Raw genomic sequence first — 27,801 nt, 5'->3', positions numbered from 1 at the left:
CAGACTACAAACTAATGTTCCTGCCTGAGTGCCAACCAAGACTTTTCAGACAGACAGACAAACTAGCATTCGTGGGATGCCTGTGCCCACTATGCTTCACTTGTTTTATGTTTATTTCATTTATTTCTCACACAAGCCAATATGGGTAGCTCCTATTATCCTGTTTATATAGATGAGTCAAACATTTTTTGAGGTTTATTCAAGGCCATAAGGCAGTGAGTGCTAGAGCTATCATTTGAACTTCAGGTTACCAAAAGCAAAAGCCATGCTTTCTACATTACCCCACATTTTAACTTAAAATAGCATTAGAAAATCTTTTGCCTATAGATAATGAGGTCAGAAAGGAGACTCTGCATCTACTTTGAGTGACATTTCTCCCTGAGGACCAAAAAGTATTCTTATCTCTAATCTAAAATATGACTCTTCTATTGCTCTCAGTTTAGCAGAAGTGAAGCATATTTTCTTATACCTTCCATACAGTCCTCTGAGGATGCATTTAAAATTCTCTAAAAAGATAAAAAAAAGAACATATTTAGGGGCACAATACTTGAAGCTAAAAGAAATGTAAATGATAGATTATGACACACATATAGATCTTATCATAAATGTGCCAAAGAGATGTCTGAAAACTTCCCCCTGCCTCCCTCAGTCAAGGAAAATATATTTTTTTCTCCCAACCCTCTAAGCAGAATACTTCATTACATGAGCTTCTTAGCATTAGCCATTGCCTGGGGGCCAACTACAGTAAATGGATCAATTGCCTGATGCTATTAGGCAGCTCCTACAAAGAAAAGAAACAGCCCACAGAGTCTCCGTGGCAATCAGACATCAATACTACTAGACACTGTCCAAGAAGGCCTCCTGAGCAGAGTGCCTACACACAGTCCCGATCAATAAAGCACTAAACAAGAATGACTATATCCACTCAGCAAACAATGAACAGGCCTGAGTCATCCATATCCACGCCAAAAGAACCACAGTACGGAATGCTTTCTAAATGGAAGTTTTAATCAGCTTCAGCTAATCTTGACACACCCTCATGCATGATTGACTGCTAGGCTGTGTTTCACAGTCAGTGCTGGACTTAAACTAGGCAGCATGCAGTACCTACTTTGACAGCACTAAAGAGCAGTAGTAGTAATAACAATAGCGACTTAATCATTATTTCTAAGTGTATGTACTAATTCTCACAACAACCCCATGGCATAGATACTATCGTCATCTCTGCTTTAAAGAAATGAATGGAGGCACAGAGATGTTCAGTAACTTGCCCAAGATCACACAGCTGGTAATAGAGCCAAAAGTCGGGTCTAAAGTCTGCTTTTACAAATACCCTACTATATTGTCTCTGAAAAGGAGGCTGAGTTGCCCTTCCTGGTAGAGAAGAGGAAGCTTACGTCAGTGGTTCTGTATCACTTGACTACAGAATTTTTCCTGTAGAGGCTGCTTAGCATTAGCCATTTGTCTAGTAGAGGACAAATTCTCTTTGTAGGAGTAGAGGTGTAGGGACTGGTTCATAAAAGGATCTGCCAACAGTATATGTGTCAATCACCTTTTCTAGACAGATTAAAAATCCTTACACATCTATAACCTGTATTTTATGCTCTATGTAGATGCTGTTGTGATTTCTAACATGGAAATTTATCGCATTCAGCTATTTTTGTCTGTAAACCTTCTAAAAGCAAAGGCTATGTTTATTCAGCATTATACCTATCACATAATAAGCACTTCATATATGCGTGTGAAATATAAATTTTGGAGGATGAGTATGGCATTTTAAAAACGAAGGGGGTAACTACAGATGAAATTCCAATTTTCAGAAGAATATTTATTTAGTTTAAAAAGAGGTTCTAATAAGTCAAAAAGTTGCTAAACACCTACTAAGACACCTACCTTTTGTTTGGGCTGAATCTTTCTCAATCATATGCAGCTAAATCAGATGACATCTGGTCTATCAACTGATGATGTGGTCCCAGTATTGAATGTGAAGTATAAGTGGAAAAGCTCTTTGTATCTTTGCAAGGCATAAATAGCCTTTTCTCTTTGTATGAAAGCCATAGAGCTCATGGTAAAATATTAGATACTCAATGAGCATTAGAAAATATGAATTGTTGACCTTGGCTTTGCAGCTCCTGTGTATCCATGACATCAGTCTCTGTTAGAGCTCCCTTACTTGAAAAATGGATAAGTTTGAGTAGAAATTAAAGTCATTTTTTATGAGACGAGTTACGCAATCAGCTGTGAATGAGGTACATACACCTTTGGAATGAAATATGACTTTCAAGTTCTATTTAATCAAGTAATCTCTGTCCCCAATGTGTCAGCTTGGAACAGACTCTAAGGAAGACTCCTCAGCCTAAAACTTGCAAAGATTTTGTTCCCCTGGCCTTGCTATGTCTATTTTCTCCCTAAGTGCAGTTATCGCAGGTAGGAATTACATCACTATCAACTTGACATCCTCCTATTAAGTAAGCAAAGTGCTTAGGGAGAAACTACGTAAAACAGTACCAGTAGATAGATGGAAGATGAAGCATTTCAAGTGCTGGGTGCAGTGGCTCACCTCTCTAATCCCAGCACTTTGGGAGGCTAAGGCTGGTGGATCATGAGGTTAGGAGTTCAAGACCAGCCTGACCAACAGGGTGAAACTCTGTCTCTACTTTAATCAAGTAATCTCAGTCCCCAATATGTCAACTTGGAACAGACTCCTCAGGCTGAAACTTACACAGATTTTTGTCCCCCTGCCTTGTTTTGGCTATTTTCTTCCTAAAAATACAAAACTTAGCCAGGTGTGGTGTTGTGCACCTGTAATCCCAGCTACTCAGGAGGCTGAGGGAGAATTGCTTGAACCTGGGAGGCAGAGGTTGCAGTGAGCTGAGATCATGCCAGCCTGGGTGACAGAGTGAGACTCTGTCTCCAAAAAAAAGGACCGCCACACTCCAAGAAATGATATGTAATATGTACTTACCACTAATAATATTTAGCAGTTTGTGAGTTTGTGGGATACGCTTTTCCCTGAAGAAAATGCTTTTAAACACAATTTAAATTACAGTTATCATTGAGCCTGATGGGCAGATTTTCTCTTTCATTTTTAATGCTATGCTTATTTTTTTAAAAAAAGCCTAGATGAAGTCACGATGAAAATTCATAGTCACTCACTCTGTTTTGAAATTGGGGTTCTTTTTCAAGAGAAGAGTATTTAATTTCAAATTTTCATTTCAAATTAAGAGAAAGTACTATGGCAAAAACTTACCTGCAATACATGTATAAGAAACAAACCTACTTAATTAGTATTAAAGAAATTACTTTGTAGTTATGAAACTGAAGCAATTGTCCAAAGGAGCTTAACTCATCCACTGCCTCTAAGGATAGCAGTAATATGCTCTTAAGGCAGAGAAACTCCTGCCAAAAGGTCATATTGCTGCTTCCAAAGATATAAGTAACAATACTGTCCACAGAAGAAGTTTCTTCTGGCTCTAAGATACTTCCCATTCAGATTCCAAATCGCTTCTCCCAGATGAGTATCTCAAAATGCCGGCTACACCGTTTGGTTGGGAGCACTCTAGGGTACTTGGAGGCCATTAATGTATAAAATCAGGGCACAGATTGATAGAGTTTATAATTCAGATAAAGTAGCTACTTCCTAAAATATATTTTAATTTTAGAAAATAGCGACTTTTCCTTGGAAGATTTAAGATATAATACATCAAGACCTGTTTGGATAAGTTTGTTCACTTGGTCCCTTCCTTGGTAAATGTGGGAACTGTAGAGTAAAGGAAAGGGGAGTGAAGGAAGGAGAGAATAAAGAAGAGGAGGCAGACACAGACAGAGAGATTAACTTCCTTCAGGGTAACTAAAACTAACACATAAAACTTTAGATCCATGAACAGAAGACACTTTATAGCACTGAGACCAGGAAACAGACAGGAGGATTGAAGCAGATATGTAGTAAGGAGCAGGACTGAGAATGATTTAGAGGACTTCCTGGTTTTCCACCGTATGCCAGGCAGTGATTCTCCTCCTGAAGCCTAATTGGGATGCGGTATGTACTTCCAAAAGTTTCCTTTTCCATGTAAGTCAATTTGGCTTTACTTACTTTCAACAAGAGAGTTTAAGCAATACAATCATCATCATCATCATCATTAGAAGAGAGAGACACCGAGAGAGTATCTTGCTTGTAAACACCCAATGGCCAGAAGAGATTCTCATCTCTTTCCTGTTGTCCATTACCACTTGGTCACCCTTGGTATTGTACAGAAAAACAGCTTGCTTCTTATTTTCATCATTATTAGCATTTCCACAATATCTTAAATAATCTTTGTTAATACAATTCTTTTTTAAAACTTTTATTTTAGGTTCAGGAGTACAGGTTAAAGTTTATTATATAGGTAAATTGTGTCTCACTGGGGTTCTGTGTACAGATTATTTTGCCACCCAGGTAATAAGCATAGTACCCGATCATAGTTTTTTGATCCTCACCCTCCTCCAACCTCAAGTAGGTTTTGGGTTCTGTTGTTCCCTTCTTTGTGTCCATGTGTACTCAATGTTTAGCTCCAACTTATATATATAATTTTCCACAGTTGCTACAAAGAGAATAAAATACTTAGAAATACAGCTAACAAGGAATGTGAAGGACCTCTTCTAGAAGAACTATCAACCACTGCTCAGGGAAATAAGAAAGGACACAAACAAATGCAAAAGCATTCCATCCTCATGGATAGAATCAATATTGTGAAAATGGCCATATTGCCCAAAGTAATTTACATATCCAATGCTATTCCCATCCAACTACCATTGACATTCTTCACAGAATTAGAAAAATCTACCATAAACTGCACATGGAATCAAAGAAGATCCCATATAGCCAAGAGAATTCTGAGAAAAAAGAGCAAAGCTGAAGGCATCTTTCTACCTAACTTCAAACTATACTGCAAGGCTACAGTGACCAAAACACCATGGTACTGGTACCAAAACAGATAGCTAGATCAGCTGAATAGAACAGAGACCTCAGAAATAATACATGTCTACAACCATGTGATCTTTGAAAAACCTGACAGAAAACAAACAACGAAAAAAGGATCTCCTATTCGAATAAAAGGGGCTGGGAAAACTGGCTAGCCATATGCAGAAAACTGAAACTGGATGCCTTCCTTATACCTTATACAAAAAGTAACTCAAGATGGATTAAAGGCTTAAATGCAAAACCCAAAACCACAAAAATCCTAGATGAAAACCTACACAATGCCATTCAGGACATAGGCATGGGCAAAGACTTCATGACAAAAATGCCAAAAACAATTGCAACGAAAGACCAAAACTTATAAATGGGATCTAATTAAAGAGCTTCTGCACAGCAAAAGAACCTATCATCAGAGTGAGCAGACAACCTACAGAATGGGAGAAAAATTTTGCAATCTACCCATCTGACAAACGTCTAATATCCAGAATTTACAAGGAACTTAAAGTTTACAAGAAAAAAACATATGATTTCATCGAAAAGTGAGCAAAGGATATGAACAGACATTTCTCACATTTCTCAAAAGAAGACATTTTTGTGGCCAACAAACATGAAAAAAAGCTCAACATTAATGATCATTGGAGAAATGCAAATCAAAACCACAATGAGATACCATCTCACCCTACTTGGAATGGCGATTATTAAAAAGTCAAGAAACAATAGATGCTGGAGAGGATGTGGAGAAAACAGAATGTTTTTACCCTGCTGGTGGGAATGTAAATTCATTCAACCATTGTAAAAGACAGTATGGCAATTTCTCAAGGATCTAGAACCAGAATACCATTTGGCCCATCAATCCCATTACTGGGTATATACCCAAAGGAATATAAATCTTTCTACTATAGAGACACATGCACATGTATGTTTATTGCAGCACCATTTACAATAGCAAAGTCATGGAACCACCCAAATGTCCATCAATGATAGATTGGATAAAGAAGATGTGGTACATAGACAGTATGGAGTATTATGCAAGCATAAAAAGGAATGAGATTATGTTCTTTGCAGGGACATGGAATAAGCTGGAACCCATCATTTTCAGCACACTAACACAGGAAGAGAAAACCAAACACTGCATGTTCTCACTCATAAGTGGGGGTTGAACAGTAAGAACACACAGATACAGGGAGAGAAACAACACACACCAGAGCCTGTCCAGGGGTACGGGGTGTGAGGAGGGAACTTAGAGGACCAGTCAATAGGTGCAGCAAACCACCACGGCATATATATACCTATGTAACAAACCTGCACATTCTTCACATGTATCCTAGAACTTAAAATGTAAAAAAAAAAAAAAAAAAAAAAAAAAAGAAAAAAGAAATCTTTTAAAAATATCTTTCAAATTTTTAAAATAGTTTTTTTTTAATGGTTCTTTTCAATTCTGTGAAGAATGTTGTTGGTAGTTTGATAGTAATAGCATTAAATCTGTAAATTGCTTTGGGAAGTATGACCATTTTCATGGTATTTATTTTTCCTATAGAGGAGCATGGAATGTTTTTCCATTTGTGTCATCTCTGATTTCTTTGAGCAGTGTTTGTAATTCTTATTGCAGAGATATTTCACCTCCTTGGTTAGCTGTATTCCTAGGTATTCTATTCTTTTGTGGCTATTGTGAATGGAATTGAATTCTTCATTTGGCTTTCAGCTTGGATATTGTTGGTGTATAGGAATGCTACTTATTTTTAGACATTGATTTTGTATCCTGAAACTTTTCTGAGGTTGTGCATCACATCATGGAGCTTTTGGGTCAAAAGTATGAGGTTTTCTAGGTATAGAAGAAAAGATTTCAAACTATTCCTGTTTAATACAAAACATTTTGAAACTTAAAGACCTTCAGCTTTATAAACTATTAAGTGAAACATGTAAAACCTGTGATTGATTCAATACACATAGTTATTAGAAGAGTGGAATTCAATATTTGGGTCTGAACATAAGAAAGAACAAAAAATATACAAAATTTATTGAGGGTAATCCTTAAACCAGGAAGACATAAAAATGCAACTGGGGTACAAATTCCATCATCTTCTAACTTCCCTTTCTCATTCACCATATTTCCCTAGTTTCTCATATTCCCTACCAAAACCTGGCCTTCCTCTCTCTGGGTGTATCATTCTCCTCCATCAATCATCTGGTGTGAAGGAAGCATGTCAGAAAATGAATGAAGAAGGGGTCACCTGAAGGATCAGCCAAATATGTCTGATGGGTGGGGTGACAACTGTTACAGTCACATCGCCCTTCCAACACTTTGTCATGCTGATGTTAGACTGATGTTAGATATGTAAGATACAGCAGAATGAAAGCTTGAAGCGGTTGTGGCTCAGAAATCTTAGTGTGACTGAGACGGAGGTTGTTTTTATTTCGAGATGGAGTCTCACTCTGTTGCCGAGGCTGGTATAATCTCAGCTCATTGCAACCTCCACCTCCTGAGTTCAAGCACTTCTCCTGCCTCAGCTTCTTGAGTAGCTGGGATTACAGGTGCCTGCCACAATGCCTGGATAATTTTTCTATTTTTACTAGAGACAGGGTTTCACCATGCTGGACAGGCTGTTCTTGAACTCCCGACGTTAGGCAATCTGCCTGCCTTGGCTTCCCAAAGTGCTGGGATTACTAGCATGAGCCACTGTGCCCAGCCAAGATGGGGGTTTTTGAAATCAAGATGGAAATATAGTAAGTGAAAAATAGGGGAAATCAATTTAGAGGTTATGAATATGAAAACTGCAAAAGATATCATACCCTACTTCAATCACCACTGAATGTCTAGCCACAGGAAGCAAGGAGAAAAGGAAACAAGCCATTGATTTGTGCCACATTTTGTACAATGAAAATTGGGTTAAAAATATGTTTCTCCTTCATCCTTTCCTATTGCCCAGTCCCTAGATTAATGCCATTTGGAAAGTTAGGGGCACATTTCCAGTCTGCAAATTGTTCTTTGCTGCTATTACCACAACCATGCTATTATTCCCAAAATACTGTTCTATGTTTGTCTATATTCAACAATTCAAACCTGACAAAATGGCTTTTTAAATTAAGGACAATATTGTATTTATCACGTTCCTTACTTGGCTGTATCAGTGATACCTAATTCTGGTAAGGTATAAATTAATGTTCAAACACACAATTTACATTGAAGGGCTATCCAATAGTTGGCATTTGGGTATTATAGACCATTTCCAAAGGTACTTTTGTAAGTATGACGGCATTTCTCAGTGTTGTTAGACTTAATGAAATTCATGTTAAATATTCATGAGTCATCAAGCTTTCTCCTGGCCTCTTGATTAAATTTTCCCTTAACTGGTCTAAACACCGGGATGTCTGTTAAGTATGTTTATCTTCTCTTTATTTAAGCCAGTGTTCCTCACGTAAAATATTGCATTTGGCATGTTTCTTTGACCCTCCAGTCTTTTCTGTAAGTTACAAACAAGCTGCTAATGTTTGCTGGAAAAATTAATTGGAAGGTGAAAGAGGCATTCTGAGAGCTCTACATTGTTTATTCATCTAAAAAAGGGGGAATTCCATTAAAATAAGACCAGCTGGGAATCAGATTTAATCTCAAAACTTCTATTCTCTAGACTTCAAGAATCTTGTGAATCAGTCATTACCAGTTGATTAACATCAACTAATGGTTGAACTTTGTTCACTAAATGTTCTGGACTAGGCAACAAGACAGCAACATGAAGAAACCTTTGTTGTCGTTGCTTTTTATATAAGAAGCTCATAATCTAGTGGGGAAATACGAATATAGGCAATTATCACATGTTAAATTATGATAAAGGCATATGCACCAAGCCATGGGGCTCAAAGGAAACAGAAAGCAATTCTGATTGGAAGGCTAAAGGATAACAACAATTGGTAGAAAATGTAAAATGTAACTTCCTGAACAATAAGCAGGAATACTGGACAGGTGGAAACTGGGAGTGGAGAAGATACCCTAGCAAAGGCAAGGTAGGGGCAGAGGCTCTGAGATCTGAAAGTGTAAGAATGTTTGGGAAAGGGCACAGTTTGGGGCACAGAGAAGAAGGTGTTATTGAGGACAAAGTTTGAAAAATAGTTTGGACATAGATTGTAAAAGACCTTAACAACCAATCTGAGTTGAACAGGCATTTAGGCTATTTGAGCAGAGGAGCTCCATGATCAGAACTGTGCTTTCAAAAATAGCTAAGGACAGTGTAGAGAGCTCCCTGGAAGGGAAGGAGGCTAATTGGAGCTTTGTGAAATTATTTTTTTATTACAAATCATGTTTTCAAAGATGGCCCTGAAATTAGGAAACATGTATATACAAATATAAAATCATCCCATCTCAGGACACATATTTCAGTGTTCTTGATAAGCCAAAGGCAACTGCATCATGTCAGGTGGATGACTGTAATCCTGGAAATCCATTGCTTTGGCACTCCCACTGGGTCACAGGCCTCAGTTTCATGAGTCTTGTGGGAGAAGAGGTAGTTTGACATTATGTTCAATAAGTGACCTTTATCGGAATTACTTGTTAATCCTTGGTGGACACGTGACCTGAGAGAGACCCTGTTACTTGGGAAGAATCTAGCAAAATACACATATGATTGCTTCATATTCCCAGTATATTTAATTGAGTCCCTTGTGGTGTAGAAGTAAGCCCTGGTTGAAATATGAAATTTCCATTATAAGTTCCAAACTACAGTATTAAAACATTATCATACTCATTAGTCTGAAAAGCAATATATGATGAAAGCAGTCAGACCTCAACTTCTGGTAAGAAAGTAGAGGCTCATGGTAAAAAGCATGAGCTCTGAAGCCTGCCAGATCTGGGCACATACTCCAGGTTTATTATTTACTGGTCTCAGCTTCCTAAACTATAGAATGTGAATACTAGTACCTACTCACGAGATTGTTATGAGAGCTACATGAGACAATTCTTGGCATATCAAAACATTTAATAGACGTCAGTTTTTATTCCCTACATCATTGTTTGCCACATGGTACTCATATATTCTTATTTCAGATGACTTCTATTTCTTGAGTGACAAGTATTTGTGGCAAATATTTTTTCACAACTTTTCAAACTTTCCTTCGTTTATTATTGGATTTACTATGTGCTTGACACTAGGCATTTCCATCTGGATTACCTGCATGTCTATCACATGCTTTACACAGACAGTTTAAGATGGCATTGTATTTCTCTACCTGTAATCATGGGTATTTTTCATCCATATATGCAAAATCATCAGTGCTTGTCTCAGACTGTCCTTCCCAATAGCTACCCCGTTATCTGTCTACCTACCTACCTACCTCTCTCTCTCTCTCTCTCTCTCTCTCTCTCTCTGTCTATCTAATGTGTCAAAATGTTTCTCGGCTGGGTGTGGTGGCTCATGCCTGCAATCCCAGTACTTTGGGAGGCTGAAGCAGGTGGATCACCTGAGGTCAGGAGCTCAAGACCAGCCTGGCCAACATGGTGAAACCCCATCTCTACTAAAAATACAAAAATTATCTGGGTGTGGTGACACATGCCTGCAATCCCAGCTACTCAGGAGGCTGAGGCACAAGAATCACTTGAACCCAAGAGGTGGAGGTTGCAGTGAGCTGAGATGATGCCATTGCACTCTAGCCTGGGCAACAAGAGCAAAATTTCATCTCAAAACAAACAGACAAAGATGTTTCTCTTCCCTTTCCAGGAACCCAAACTCAGCTCATGGTAGGTCCTGGTGTCTTTGCATGGGAGTGTGAAAAGGCCAGCATCTATGGCAGAGGAGAGCCTATTTTTTTAGTTAGTTTGCCTTGTTTTTCACCTGAATTAAAATAATACATTTTCAATTGAGTCTCAGTTTTATAAATGACCAAAACTACTTAAACTGACACTGCAGGCTTACTGACATCTGTGGGCTGAATCCTGTCAGCTTCTTGGAAGAACTCATGCCCTATAATTTAACTGTATTGTTCACATCATCAAGTGCAGACCTTGACAAACAGAAGGTGCGAATATTTTTAGTAGACTGATTAAATTCCACATCTAAAATTAATGTTCCCATTTTATAACATACCTTATTTGCAAATAAAAGAAGTTGTATAATTTAGATCCAAAAAATATTTTTAATCAAAACCAAAAAGTTTATTCTAACTGGACCAACAGGGGAAACATGACTTAGTAGTTTTACTACCCTTCTAGATTGGACAGAAGTTTTGCAATGAGACAAAAAATATGAATAAACTATCAGAAGAAAATGTAATGTGGGAGGCTGATGACTGACATATGAGCTGCATTTGTGGTTTTTAATTCTAAAAAAAAAAAATAATAATTTCTCTTTTCCACCTACATCTTTTGCATTAAATAAAATGTTTCTTTGGATTGGTATGTGTTAATGAGGATGTTTTACATCAGCTCCAGGTGCATGTATGTGTGCTGCTGTGTTTAATATCCAAACCCAGGTTGTATTCTAATAGTACATTCTGGAAAATCTCACCATGAAGAGGAAAGCTAGTGACACACATGGTTTAGGGAGCTGAGAAAGTGGAAGCTGATGTTCCCTTTTAAGATTTTGTTTTATCAGTGGCACAGAGATGCTGACATACAGTTCAGTGTTCCTATCTTTTGTTCCCAGGGATCTGCCCCCATCCTTGGTGCAAAGAAGAGAGAAAACCATAATTGATGTGTAACAACAGAATTATTAACCTCAACATACATCTTATTACGTGTCATTTAATCATCACTTTAACTTTAAAAGGCAATCACTCTTACTCTCGTTTTTCAGACAAAGAAACCAAGGCAAAGAAAGGTCAAGTGATCTGTCCAAGGTCACATTGGTAGTAGGTGGTACAGCTAGATTTCAGGCCCTTAAAATTTAGCTCCAGTCTTCACAATTTAATTACTATTAAATTGTATTATATTTTAATTGCCTCTTTGTCTATTATGTCATTATATTATTTATAATTGAAGAAATATAATTTCTGTAACATATCATAATAGAATAATTAGATTTCCACTCCTTTAAAAAAGTCTATTATGCAACTCTATCTGTATTGTGTAATACAATATTCTGAAAGAATTAAATAAGCTGTTGAATGAAACTCAAAACCACAAAGCCTGGGAGGAGACTGGTATACCCCTCAATATCCTATTCACTTGCCTATGATATAATATTAGGTTACAATATGCAACCAGGTGAAATTCAAGGAAGGTGAGACCCTAAAAAGCCATTTGCCACTATCTGTTTTTCTTGTGCTTGTTTCCTTGTGCAAGCTATGTGATGAATGTACAAGTTCCTCCGCTCTTGCTTTGGCCTAGTATATATGTAATATTAACTCAGTCATTACTTACTAATGAGCTAAACATGTCCTTTCATGGCTGCATTCTCTCAAAAAAACATAACCTGTCTCATTGAAAGGACTGCATCTGCTTCACTATATCTTTAATTATATTAGCTTTTCAAGTATCTGTTATTTTGTTCAATCCCTTCTTCCTCAGTTTTCATGCTAATTCCTTCCCAAACTAATCATCTACCCACTCTTACCTTTGTTTCTAGGCAGTTCTAACATTCATTCTTACAGTTGTCATAGTAAAAATAGGTACCTTACAGAAACATGTATACTCTGTGAATATGTACTTTTACACAATTGATTTAAACTACAGAGATTTCTATCTTTGCACTTATGCATTCAATTATATTAGCATATCATAATTTACCAAATTATTAAAAACTCAAAAAAATTTTAATTACAGAGTAATATTTTATTATTTGAATTCTCCATAATTTAGTTATTCCTCTTTTGTTGAAGATTTGCAGGATTTCCAATTTTTTCTTATTATAAATACTGTGATTACCAGTTGGGACATAATTATCCATAATTATTATTTTTCAAGTACTTATGACGAAAAAAATCATTCAAAAGGTATGAACACTAAAGTTTTTGATATGTATAAATAATTTTTAGGAGACATATTTTACCAGTTACTATAAACCCAACAATAGATATGGATAAGAGTGTCTCTCTGCTGCAGCTTAACCTCAGTTTAACCTAATTATGCAAGTGAACAACACTTTCATGAACTTCAGGTTAACAAATAAGGAAATAAAGGTAAAATTAACATCATATTTTTTACTGGGTTATCAAAGAGCTGTGGACTCAAGGAAATGTTGGTGAACTGACATCTAGAAAAGGAAGAACCCTTCAAAGTTCAGCAAATAGCTATATCTACTTTCATACATGAAGTCAACCACCTGGTTTGTGTTTTAACAGATAGGAAAGAAAACCTACAATAGATAACATTGCAAGGGAAAGTCAAATACATTTAACTTTGAGATTTAAGGTTATATAGAAAAATAGAGATCTATATGATCCCTAAATACAAAAAAAATCACTCAGCTTAATAATTATCTTTTATCTACAAAATTTTACTGAGAAGGCAGCAGTAAAGAAGATGCTAGAAAGCAGAAAAATTAGTGACCCTAATGGTATTTGAATTCTGGGACCCTGGTGGGATTGAATCCAAAGGTTAATCAAATCTATCTAAAACTGAGTCACAACTCTATATTCTCTCAAATACTGCTGAGAATATAGAGTTCGGTAATATGATAGCAGCAATGTAAGAGGTTGAAAACTATGTTATCCAGAGTTAAATTGAATCTGTTAAAGCTGTGAACCAGTACCAGTTAAATTGATCATTTTTGAAATCTGAATAAGTGCCCCTGTTCTAGCAGTCAAAGAGAAGACAGCATTGTAATCTCTAGTGAAAACAAAATAAAAGCAAAAGAAAATCCTACTTTAGTCTCCACTGTTGCTTAAAACACAGTATTCCAAATAAGGTTTTAAAACTGGTAATATAGTACTTTGGGAGGCCAAGATGGACAAATCACCTGAGGTCAGGAGTTCAAGACCAGCCTGGCCATAATGGTGAAACCCCATCTATATTAAAAATACAGAAATTAGCCACGTGTGGTTGTGCGTGCCTATAATCCCAGCTTTCATGGAGGCTGAGGCAGGAGAATTGCTTGAACCAGGGAGGCAGAGGTTGCAGTAAGCCAAGATCACACCACTGAACTCCAGCCTGGGTGACAGAACAAGACTGTATCTCAAATAAATAAATAAATAGATAAAACTGGTAAGATATATTAAAAAAGAAAATATAATCTATTGAGAGAAGAAACAAACAAGAAGCAGACACTAAAAGGATCAAGATATTGGAATTAGCAGATAAGGATTTTAAACAACTATTATGTTTGCTAATTTAAAGGAAAATGAACATATTGGATAAAGAAATGGGGATTTTCAAGGTAGAAATAAAAAAAAAACTTAGAGAAATTCAACAACATATAAATAAATGAAGATATAAACCATGTTCATGGATTGAAAAGTTAAATATTTTTAAGATGTCAATTCTTCCAAAATAGTTAATGAAAGGGCAAACAATCCAATTTTTCAAATGTGATTGGATTTTCTGTTCTGAAAAAGTAGATGAATTCCTCTATGTTCCTCCCACTATGTACCACTGAAAACTCCTGATATTGCATTTAAGAAAAACATAAGAATGCTCTGAAAGATAACAAGAAGAACACACACTGGCCAGGGACTTCAGATCCTGAGTGACAACATGACAATTAGTTTCCTGGGTTTTCTTTCTGCTTCATATGTGTTCCACTGGGTGCTTAAATACTGGAAACACAAATGTGTTTAGACAAGAAGGACCTAGAAAAGCCTACTCTTTCTAGTCAAAGGAGCAAGAGAGATGCAGCATAGCAAGACAGAAAACTTTTAGACAGTAACTGTCCTACTTCAAGCAATCACTACATAAAAAACCATGGCCATATCCCATCTTGGTTAGCAAAAGCCAAGTGGAGGATCTTAGTCTTGACCCTCACCTGGTTTGTGCGTGGTAAGGCATGGCAATGGAATAGAGGAGCTTGAGTGTGAAGCCAGGACTTTTACCTACACTGGATAATAACAAACACTACTGCTACCCTGTAGTGCCAGTGAGACCAATTTGAGCTCTTTTTTTTTTAATATATGAATTTTAGGATTGTTTTAGTTCTGTGAAGAATAATGGTGGCATTTTGATGGGAATGGCACTGAATTTGTTGATAGCTTTTGGTAGTACAGTTCTTTTCACATAGACCAATAGAACAGAATAGAAAACCCAGAAATAAAGCCAAATAACACCCAATGCATAGGATTCACAGTTTATGAAATAGTTTTTGTTTTTTTGTTTGTTTGTTTTGAGATGAAGTTTCACTCTTGTTGCCCAGGCTGGAATGCAATGGCACAATCTCGGCTCACCGCAACCTCTGCTCACCACAAAGGTATTTCCATGAAATATCTTTTCCCACCTCCAAGAGACTCACCCAATACATAGGACTCAGTTTATGTGATAGGCACCCATCAGCAGGAGACTAGATAAAGAAAATGCAGTACATATTCACCATAGAATACTATGCAACCATAAAAAAAGAATAAGATCATGTTCTTGATCATGATAGGACTCACATAAACTGAGTCCTATGTATTGGGTGAGTCTCTTGGAGGTGGGAAAAGATATTTCATGGAAATGGATACCAAAAGCAAGCAGGAGTGGCTATTCTTATATCAGAAAAGATAAACTTTAAAGGAACAGCAGTTAAAAAAGACAAAGAGGGACATTGTATAATGATAAAAGGACTTGTCCAATAGGAAAATATCACAATCTTAAATACATATGCACCTAACACTAGAGATTCCACATTTATAAAACAATTACTACTAGACCTAAGAGATGAGAAAGATTGCAACACAATAATAGTGGAAAAATTCAATACTCCACTGACAGCACTAGATAGGTCATCAACACAGAAAGTCAAGAAAGAAACAATGGACTTAAACTATACCCTAGAAAAAATGGACTTAACAGATAGTTATAGAACATTCGGCCCAACAAATGCAGAATATACATTCTATTCATAAGTACATGGAACATTCTCCAAGATAGACCATATGACAGACTGAAAAGCAGGTGTTGATAAATTTTTAAAATTTGAAATTATATCAAGTACTCTCTCAGACCACAGTGGAATAGAATTGGAAATCAACTCTAAAAGGAACCTACAAAACAATGCAAATACATGGAAATTAAATAACCTGCTCCTGAATGATCACTGAGTCAACAATGAAATCAAGATAGAAATTTAAAAATTATTTGAACTGAATGATAATAGTGACACAACCTATCTAAACCTCTGGGATACAGCAAAGGCAATGCTACGAGGAAAGTCCATAGCATTAAATGCCTACATCAAAAAGTCTTAAAGAGCACAAATAGACAATCTAAGGTCACACCTCAAGGAACTAGAGAAACAAGAACAAACCAAAACCAAACCAAGCAGAAGAAAACAAATAACAAAAATCAGAGCAGAACTAAATGAAATCAGAACAAAAAACTACAAAAGATAAATGAAACAAAAATGTGGTTATTTGAAAAGATAAATAAAATTTATAGTCTATTATCAAGATTAACCAAGAAAGGAAGAACAAATATCCAAAGAAGCTCAATTAAAAACAAAATGGGAGATATTGCAGCTGATAACACAGAAATACAAAAGATCATTCAAGGCAACTACTATGAACGCCTTTATATATACAAACGAGAAAATGCATAGGAGATGGTAAATTCCTGGAAATATTCAACCCTCCTAGATTAAAACAGGAAAAAACAAACTCTGAACAGACCAATAATAAGCAGCGAGACTGAAATAGTAATAAATAAATTGCCAACAACAAAAATAAAAATCTAGGACTCAATGGATTTACAGCTGAATTCTGTCAGACACTCAAGAGAGAACTGATACCTATCTTATTGAAACTACCCCAAAATATACAGAAGGAGGGAATCCCTCCTAAATCATTCTATGAAGCTAGTATGACCTTAATAGCAAAACCAGGAAAAGACACAACAAAAACAAAACTGCAACAAAAACAAAACCCAGATAAATGTCCCTGATGAATATAGATGCAAAAATCCTGAACAAAATACTAGCTAACTGAATCCAACAGCATATCATAAAGATATTCCACCATGTTTCAGTGAGTTTTATACAAACTCCTGCAAGAATGGCCATAATCAAAAAATAAAAAAAAAAATATTGTTGGCAGGGATGTGGTAAAAAGGAACACTTTTACGGTGCTAATGGAAATGTAAACTAGTACAACCGCTATGGAAAACAGTGTGGAGATCCTTAAAGAACTAACAGCAGAACTACCATTAGATACAGCAATCCCACTTCTGGGTATCTACCCAGAGGAAAAAAAGAAATTATACAAAAAAGATACATACCTGTTTATAGTAGATACATACCATCTACATACATGTTTATGTAGATTGCTTTGGGAACTATGGATATTTTAACAATATCGATTCTTCTAGTTTATGAACATGGAATATCCAAGATTTTCTGTAAACTACAAACACTGCTGAGAGAAATACAAGAAAAGCTATACAAATGGAGAGGTATTTATGGATCAGAAGAGTCATGTTGTTAATACATCAGTTCTCCCAGATTCATCTACAGCATTGATACAATTCCAATCAAAATCCCAGCAGGTATATTTTTAACTAACAAACTGATTCTAAAATTTATAAAGATACTAAAATAGCCAAAACAACTTTAAAAAAGAACAAGACCTATATTTACCTATCTGATTCAAAATTTATTATAAAATTATAGTAATAAAAACAGGGTAGGTTTGGTATAAAAGTAGACAAATAGATCAGTGGAACAGAATAGAGAATCCTGAAATAAGCCATATATATATGTCTTTGTATTGATTTTTAATAAATGTCTCCAAGCAATTCAATGGCAAAGAATGTTTTCAAAGAGTTATGCTGATAAAAGTAGATATTCGTATGCAAAAATATGAACCTCAACATTTACTTCGAACAATATATAAAAGTTAACTCGTCACAGGATTAAATATAAATTAAAGTGATATAAAATCCAGAGGCACATCGAGGAGAAAAATCTTAGTGACCTTAGGCTTTGCAGTGATTTTTTAAAACATGGCATTAAAAAGCATAAAGTATAGAATAAAAGATTAACAAAATGAAGTTTATTAATTTTTAATAAAATTTTCTTCTTCAAAAGACAATGTTAAGAAGAAAAGGCAAGTCATAGATTGGGAAAAATATTTGCAAAACACGTATTTGACAAAGGATTTGTATCTAATATATAAAGAACTCTCATAACTCAAAACAAACAATATACTACAAAGTGGACAAAAATTTGAGTGTATATGTCAGCAGAAATTTATTTTTTGATATGAGGTAGGGGTCAAGATATTATCATGACCTTGGGATGGGGAAGATATCTTGTCACAACAGGAAGTGCTAATACTGAAGGAAAAGTTTGGTAAATTACATTTGAATTGAGAACCTCTTGTCAAAAGTATCTGAGAGAATAAAAAGTCAAATCATGGAGTTGGAGAAAATACTTGCAATACATAGAAATAGCAGAAAACATGTTTCCAGAACATACAAGGAACTCCTACATGTTAACAGAAAATAATTTTTACCATTTTCTGTAAACTTGAAACTGCTCAAAAAATTAAAATGTATTTTTTAAAATACGAAGGGAAAAGGAAGGTGAAGGGGAGGGGAGATTAACTCATTAGAAAAATGAGCAAAGAAGTTGAACAGACACTTTCCCAAACAATATCCAAGTAGTTAACAAGCATATGAAAGGGTGCTTAATTTTTGCATAAGGTGCAAGAAAGGGGTCCAGTTTCAGTTTTCTACATATGGCAAGCCAGTTTTTCCAACGCCCTTTATTAAATAGAAAATCCTTTCCCCATTGCTTGTTTTTCTTGGATTTGTCAAATATCGGATGGTTGTAGATGTGTGGTGTTACTTCTGAGACCTCTGTTCTGTATTCAAGATGGATTAAAGACTTAAATGTAAGACCTAAAATATAAAATCCTTAGAAGAAAACCTAGGCAATGCCATTCAGGACATAGGCATAGGCAAAGACTTCATGGCTAAAACAAAAAAAGCCAAAATTGCCATATGGGATCTAATAAACTGAAGAGCTTCTGCACAGCAAAAGAAACTATCATCAGGTGAACAGACAACCTACAGAATGGGAGAAAATTTTTGCCATCTATCAATCTGACAAAGGGCTAATATCCAGAATCCACAAAAAACTTAAACAAATTTACAAGAAATAAACAACCCCATCAAAAAGTGGGTGAAGGATATGAACAGACACTTCTCAAAAGAAGACATTTATGCAGCCAACAAACATATGAAGAAAAGCTCATCATCACTGGTCATTAGAGAAATGCAAATCAATACCACAATGAGATACCACTTCATGCCAGTTTTATATGGTGATTATCAGTCAGGAAACAACAGATGCTAGAGAGGCTGTGGAGAAATAGGAATGCGTTTACACTGCTGGTGGGAGTGTAAATTAGTTGAGCCACTTTTGGAAGACAGTGTAGGGATTTTTCAAGGATCTTGAACCAGAAATACCATTTGACTCAGCAATCCCATTACTGGGTATATACCTAAAGGATCATTCTACTATAAAGACACATGCACATGTGTGTTTACTGCAGCACTATTTATAATAGCAAATACTTGGAACCAACCCAAATGCCCATCAGTGATAGACTGGATAAAGAAAATGGGGCACACATACACCATGGAATACTCTGCAACCATGAAAAAGAGTGAGTTCCTGTCCTTTGCAGGGACATGGATGAAGCTGGAAACCATCATTCTCAGTAGGAGTTGAACAATGAGAACACATGGACACGGAGGGGAACATCACACACCGGGGCCTGTTGGGGGCTGGGGGGCAAGGGGAGGGATAGCATTAGAACAAATACCTAATGCATGTGGAGCTTAAAACCTGGATGATGGGTTGATACGTACAGCAAACCACCATGGCACATGTGTACCTATGTAACAAACCTGCATGTTCTGCACATATATCCCAGAACTTAAAGTATAATTTGAAAAAAAAAAAAATAGGTGCTTAAACTTGTTAGTGATTCTGGACCTAGAACTTATTATCACAACTATTTGCTAAACACACACCACAGTGATTGAAATTGAAGACTTACAATACCAAATATTACCAATACACAAATTTGAACTCTCACACACTATGAGTATAAAAGTGTTTGACAGTTTCCGCTAAAGTGAAAGTGTGATGCCATATGATCCAGTGATTTTATTTCTAGATAGGTGTACATAGGTTTCTAAAAGTATGTATGTTCAATAAATAATATATAATCATGTTTATAGTGCATTGTCTTAATAACACTAATCTGAAACAACCTAAATGCAATGGTAAAAGCATAGTGGCACTATCATATAATAGAATATTATATAGCAATGATAATTTATTAGCGTATGGATGGATTTCACTTATATACATTTGGCAAAAGATGACCGTAGTATATACTATATAATTCCATTTACATAAAGTTTAAAGAAGGTTAAAATAAACAGTTGTGATAGAAGACAGGATGGTGTGGATCTCTGCAGGGAGAGAATCATGACTGAGGATACAGAGGTTGTCTAGAATGCTGCCAATATTCTATTTCCTGTGATGGGAAGTGGCAGTTTCATGAGTGTATCCACTTTTTGAATATTCATCAAGCTGCACATTTACCATTTGTTCACCTTTCTAGGTACAGAGCCTGTCTGGCAAAGGATGACCTTTCTTTAGAGGATAGCAGGAGAGCCAGAGGAAAGTGAAGATGGCACAGGCATCAACCAGATCTGTTGTTTCCATTTTAGTAATGGGAGACGTTGTACTATTAATTTAGGTCTACTGTAGTCTGGTCCTTTGAAGCGTTTTCAGATTTTCTTTTCCATGTATTTTCAGTGTGTGCTGGCAAATGCATCTTGTTTCCTTTTTGCTAATACACACTAACAAGTTGTGCCTGAATCTGATCCTCTGTGCTATTAGCAGTTCCCGGTACCAGGTCCCCACCTGCATGAGTACTACATGGACAAGCTACTTTGATGGCTCTCAGGTCCCATCCGCCCTGGAGAAGTCTCTACAGTGTCCTTGAAAGATCCAATTTTACCTTCCTCCTTCTTCCTCATCCTCATCCCACCCAAGGTTTCTTTAGGGAGAAGCAGCAGCCCTTTTATTCTTTGCTGCTATCTGCTTTATTCTCCTAAAGGAATTTCTTTAAGAAAAAATGTTATCAGGAATCAGAAATGGTCACAATTTTTTGAAAAAAAAATGATTTATTGAAGTATGACTGACATTCACAAAGCTGTCTATATTTAATGTGCATGATTGGGTGGGTTTGGAGATATGTATACACCTGGGAAACCATCGTCAAATTCTATATCATAAACATCCACCCGCTCTGCAAGTTTCTCCCCATCCTCTTTGTTATTATTTTTTGCATGTGATAAGAACAGAAGATCTCCCATCTTAGCAAATTTTAAGTGTACAAGACAGTATTATCTATAGGCACTATGCTGTACGATAGATGTCTAGGACTAAAGCATCTTGTGTAACTGAAACTTTACACACTTTGACTAACTCCTCCATTTTCCCCCTCTTTCTAGACCCTAGCAATGACCATTCAACTCTCTGCTTCTTTGAGTTTGACTATTTTTGATTCCTCATAAAGTGGTATCAGGAAGTATTTGCCCTTCTTAAACATTGATAAGTTATTAAAGTTGCTAAGAGAGCATGCAAATGTACATTTCTCCTGAGGAGAATTTTTATTAGAGTGGAATTGCTGTTTGTTTCAAAAAATGTCATTGTCTTGTTTGATTTTATAGAAAAGGGGATGAGGAGGTAGATAAATATTTGTTTCTTTTGTTCAAATACATGATGTAAAGTGTTCTCTACCTGCTGTTTATATGAATGTAGACTGGTTCAACAATAATACTGCTGTCAGTCCTAGAAGAGAATCTAAACTTCTGAGGAAAGCATACTGGTAATTAAATATTGATACATACTACACCTTTCATAGATATTGTGTGGATAGTTCCAGAATGTAACAGGTGCTTTCTTCTTTCCTTTACCCTCCCCATTATCCTTACCTTCTTCCTCATTTTCTTTGTTATTTCTTTTCCCCCTTCTCTGCTACCCGAGCAGATCACTGTCTGATGCAGACTCACATATATTTCTGATTAAACCAAAAATTTGAAGGACAAAAATGATTTTGAGCAATGGCCATGTTTACAAGCAGTTTATTTCATTTCGAGTGGAGACCAGGGGTCCTGGAATAAAAATGTGAAGAATTTGCTGTTCTAGTAGTTGGATTGAAGAAAGGGAAATTCAATTCAATTATCTTAGAAATCCATTAGCTAATGAATAGTTTTATTAATGTTCCCAGAAAAGTTTGGCTCAAATGCTTCGGTGGGCAACTGCTCAGCTTAGAAGAGACCAGAGAGGGGATGTACTAGGGGAGATGTGACCTGCAGAAAATTACATTGTAAGCCAGAATCTGTCAGTTGGAATCATTTGGTGGGAAACATCAGAGGGCTGGGCTGAAGATAATGTAGCCATAAATTCTTCTATTAGAGCACAAGCACAAGCGTTCTGAATTTGTAATGCTTTGCCTTGAAAGTGAATGGGTGACTGAATTCATTGAGAACCTGTACAAGTTACATGCTTTGTGAATAAGGCATTGATTGATAAAGGTAGCCTGTTTATTGAAAATGCTTACTTCTCAAATTTATAGTATAAGGCTCAAGTATTTGCATCATAAACTCAGAAGGGCAAATTCACAAGTGCCATATTATTAAGTGTTCACATTCCTTGTTCCTTTCTCAGATGCCTTCCTTAACCCTTTAGGGAATGAAGCCTATTTCTAGTTGTAGTTCCACCTTATGCTATTTTCTGTTTACGGTCTGCAGACCTCCTCCACTACAATGCAAGTTTATCTTATTTTGGGAACAGGAAATCAGCTTGTCTTACAGCGTACAGAACACACAAGTTATTAAATATTAAACTGAATGTCTAATACAGCAACTAATGGCCAAAGACATTCATGATGGTGGCCATAAAGGTACAATTTTAAATCTCCTAGCACTGAGAATAGAAGCAGAAATATAGAAACATCCTCTTAAACATTTGTGAATAGATAAATGTTTCAATGACTGAATGAGTACAGACACATAATCTGAAAACCCAAGTGTGGACTGAGAGTAAGAAACAATGGGTCAGAGCTTTGATGGTTTATTACATGACAGTGACATGTTTCAGGGGTGTTTCTACATGTGTGCCTAAGATATGCACATTGGATACCTGAGGTTCTAAACCAAAGAATAAAAATCATTCAAAGTTCCTGGTTCCCTTATAAATATTAGCAGTTCCTGGAAGCTCCTCCACTCACCTGTATCTCCTCTAACTGAATGTGTACCAAGTTGCTCTTTTCCACACACCTTCTTAGGTTGTATACTGCTATACAATTTATCTTCTCTTGAGTTCTCTGAAGAATCAGCTAATCACTAATTTACTTTTACCTTCATCATCTCAGACACCACAAATAATTGTTGAGCCCTTCTCTATGACAGATACACAGATCGGGATGGGCAGTTAGGAGCGTCTGCATCGTGGTGGGGGAAATAATGACCCGAAAAATGCCTACACTCTCATCTCAGAACCCGTATGTTACTCACATGGCAAAGAAGACTTTGTAGGTGTGATAAGTGTTTTGCAATAGGGAGATTATCCTGGGTTTTCCATGTTGATCTAATGAAATTACAAGGGTGTCCATATAAGAGGTAGGTAGGAAGATCAGAGTAAAAGCAGATGATCTGACAGCAGAATCAGAGGTTGAAGGAATGCAGAGCCATAAGCCGAAGAGTGAGGGCAGCCTCAGAAGCTGGAAAAGGTATGAGAACAAACTCTACCTTGGAGCCTCCAGAAAGAACTCAGTCCTGTTAACACCTTAATGTTACTGCAGTGAAACCCATTTCAGATTTCTGATCCCCCATCAGTAAGATATTAAATTTATGTTGCTGTAAGCCACTAATTTTGTGAGAAGTTGTCACAGCAGCAGTAGAAAACTAACTCAACAAAAGAGCATGATGAGAGGCCTAACCTTAAGGAGCTTACAAGACAGTTTATCTTTGACTTTTCACATATGACCTTTTACATATAGTAAGTTGTCTAGTCTTGAACACACCTGCATGCTCTCTTTACATCCTCTATAGCTTTTATTATGACCTTTACATTCCCACCCAGGCTTTCACCTTTAATTCCCAGTTAATGATTTTTTAAATTGTATTATTTCATAACTTAGCTAATGTAATAGCCTCCTGATGGTTTTCTCTCTTTCTGATTCTTTCATCCTTTGTGATCCAACTTGGTTAATGTTCTTCCCCTGCCACTTGATCATGGACTTGTTCTATCAGTTTATGGACTAAAGAGTCAATCTACCATAATTACTATTTACTGCATTAACAGAGCATCAGCCTTACTTAGAAACATTCAGTTCTTCCACATTCCTGCCACACACAGTGCCTCCTCTGTAGGCTGGAGTGTTAGTAAGTCTTTTGTTATATTAATTCTACTTTTCTAAGTGTATCTCTATTTATTCTCCCAAACTAGTGAACTAAATGCTCAAGCACGCCTTCTTCACCTCTTCTCATGCCACTCCTTTTCCTAAAAATGTGCTTCTCACAATATTATCTATCAGAATTTTATTTTTTCCTCAAAGTGGTAGAGGACTTTGAGGAAACACAAGAGGGAAAAGTCTTCATGCTGGAAGTACTCTGGATAATGGCAACTTGGGGTGTCTCTTTCTCCCATTCACTGGGAGAGGACTAGGTTTGAGGCTTTGCAGAGTGTAAGACACCAATCCCTGTAATTGTTTATTTTTATCTGGTATCTTTCAGGGTCAATCTTGTGTTGTTTTAGTATACGCAGCATCCCTATCGTCTAGTACACACTACGCAGCACTTAACTACATACTTGCCCATGGCAGACACCCATAAAATATTGGTTTGAAATGAGTTCACAAAAATATTAACAATCCCTTAGCCCACTTGCAAAGAAAAGTTACATGTTATGTTGATTCTTATGCTTCACAAATAGTATGAGAAGTACAAAAAACAACTTGTACATCTGTATCTTTAATTTTTGTGCAAAATTAAAATATCAAATTCTAGGAAATGATTTCAAATAACTAGAGTGGATAATCTGTTTATAGCATCTTCAGGGTTTATAAGCATGGACAGTTTTTATTTAAAGAGGTTATCTCAGTTGTCACACTTGTTGTAAATCCCTGGAGCTGAAGTTGCATGGTGAATAGAGTATCTGACTCCTCTGCTTTAGGCCATACCTATTTCCATGTTTTCTGAAACGTATTTCCTAACTAGCTGTTTCCCAGTATCACTGTGAGGGAACATCATGGCTTTTTTGTGATATCTTGTCTGACTCCCTGGGTGTATGTCTCATGGACTATAATGAGTGAGGCAATCATATCAAGTAAAGAAAACTCTGATCTAAGAGCAAAAAATCCTGGCTAATTGTCCTGGCTTTGTCACTATTGATTTATAAAACTGTATCAAGTCACTTCTTTGATCTTCAGTCTTCTCACGTGTGACTGAGGAGTATTCCCAACTTCAAAGGAGGCCCTAGAAGTGAGATTCGAATGGCTATAGATGACTTAATTCCATGCTTCTTTATATAGCTCCTGGGGTCCCCAGCACTGAGTCTCCCTAATGATGTATCTTCTCTATCCCCAGAGCACATCCTTCCGTGAGAGAGGCGAGGGAAAAGTCTTCATGCTGGAAGTACTCTGGATAATGGCAACTTGGGGTGTCTCTTTGTTGCCCCCTGGATGAGGAAGAATTTGATGGGAGGCTCTCAGAGCCTACACCTGCTCCCAGCAGTGACAGTGGCCCATCCCATTCCTCTCTGCTTGCTGGGTCTAACCATGTATCTTAAAAATTTTCATCAGGGACAGCACAGGGTGGGAATAAAAGTGTAACCGTGGTATTGTCCTTACCGTCAAGTTTAGCTGCAATAGTGGGCAAGCTACTTAATCTTTCTGTGCCTCAGTTGTTTCATCTGGTGAATTTAAGATGATATTAATAGTACCTAATTTCAGAGGTATTACAAGGATTGAGTAAATATAAAATGTTTAAAACAGTACATGGCAGATAGAAAGTACACCATGTCATTTAGCTGTTATCATGAAACTATCAGGAGGAGTAGCAGTAAGAGGAACATAAAGAGAAGGATGAAGAGAAGGAGTAACATTCAACAGCTCTCCTTCCCAGCAGAACGTGTGTTCCGCAGGGCACTCAAACCCCATGCCACCTTGTCCTGGAGATGCTCCTGCCTCCTTCCTCCATGTCCTCCAACCAAGTAGCCTGGCTGATCTTCTAGAACCCAACATACACTTCCTGTTTTCTTTGCGGTTTTGCGGTAAGAATGTTCTGCCATTCCTTCTCTATATATCAAAATGGTATCCATCTTCCAACTTAAAGCTAAATGGCATCTTTTTGAAGCCTTTTCAAGTCATTCAATCATGTTTAAGTTCTTTCCCCATGTTTGCCTTTAATCTTCTTCTCATATGGTACTACTTTCCATTCTGTTTTATATTGGACTTAATGGTTTCCACTTTAGGATCCCCAGCTATATGCTAATTTCCTTGAGGGCATAACCCTCCAGGGCTTATATTTGCCCTATCTTCCGGGTTACACCACCCATCAGTACAAGGTAAGCAGCAGCCAGGGAAGCTGATGCCACACATAACTTCTCCATACACGTCTTCCTTCCCTGGACAGTTTCTGCTTCCATGCTATACATCTGTGAGCCAAGAGGACTGAACAGAGAGCAATAACTATAGCCATCTTCATCACTTTGAATAAAAATAGTAAACAAAGAGGAGAGAAATTTGTTGATACTACATTGTGATTCTTTGATTGGGACAAATATATAACCCCTCTACCTGTTATTACCCCCCAAAACGTCCATAATGTGCCAGCCTTAAGATAAAGCAACATTTATATTAGAAGTCAAACATAAAGATGATAAGCCCAATTGCACAGTGATTCCAAATTTGAGCAATGGAAGAGAGATAGGTAGAGAACAAAGGGTGATATACCGCAGGAAATTGAATGGAAATTGAAGCCTGAGAATAAATCCAAAAGTCTACAGATAAAGTCTATCCTTAAAACCTAGGCTTCTTAACATAGTCTTCATGACAGACTCTAAATACAGATTTTATTTCTGTCAATTGAAAGAATTTTGAATTTTATATCAAAAACTGGAAGAAAGAAATTCAGCCAAACTTTAATATTCATACTTTTCTCTGGGGAAGACAGACTGTCATATTGATAGGTTTTTAAGTATTTTGCATTTTTTGCATCTGATTTCATCTTCCTTCATTATTTAATATTCAAAGTGTTTCATTCTTCAATTATAAATGACTTATGTTTAGTTTCTTGGCTACATTTCAATGGTCTTTTAACCATGTTAATTTTTTAAAGAGTTGAAATAAAAGAGGATTTTTTAATATTGAATAAAGGAAGGTTCTCCGTTCACCCACACAAATGATTGTTTTATCTTTTTAACTTTTAAAATAATCATGGTTGAGCAAGTAACCCAGAAACAGGTCTATATATTGCATTTGAAAGCAATGTACTAGAGTTCCTTAAATGAAATTAAAAGACTAGAAGAATTTTCAAAGGACATTGTCTCCCAAATGAGTTACTTTTATGCAAAACTATGTTTTTTTTTTAGTTAATGCCAATTATATGATTTCTGTGCTCAAAAGGAATAAATTCAGAATTGAGAGCAATGTCAAGGTTATACCATGAAGGAAGATCTAATTTGTAAAGGGAGGGAGAGAACTGA

General features: G+C 36.5%; 1 long non-coding RNA gene across 1 annotated transcript in view; it reads right to left on the bottom strand.

The window, feature by feature from the left end:
• Nucleotides 1-27,801, bottom strand: part of LOC119472327 — a 173,842-nt gene that overhangs the window by 52,276 nt on the left and 93,765 nt on the right. The gene's annotated exons all lie outside the window — the stretch shown is intronic.

Source organism: Cebus imitator, unplaced genomic scaffold, assembly GCF_001604975.1.
Source record: "Cebus imitator isolate Cc_AM_T3 unplaced genomic scaffold, Cebus_imitator-1.0 Scaffold94, whole genome shotgun sequence".
NCBI classification, from domain to species: domain Eukaryota; kingdom Metazoa; phylum Chordata; class Mammalia; order Primates; family Cebidae; genus Cebus; species Cebus imitator.
The sequence above is the reverse complement of the archived record's forward strand: the minus strand, read 5'-3'. Positions and strand labels throughout refer to the sequence as shown.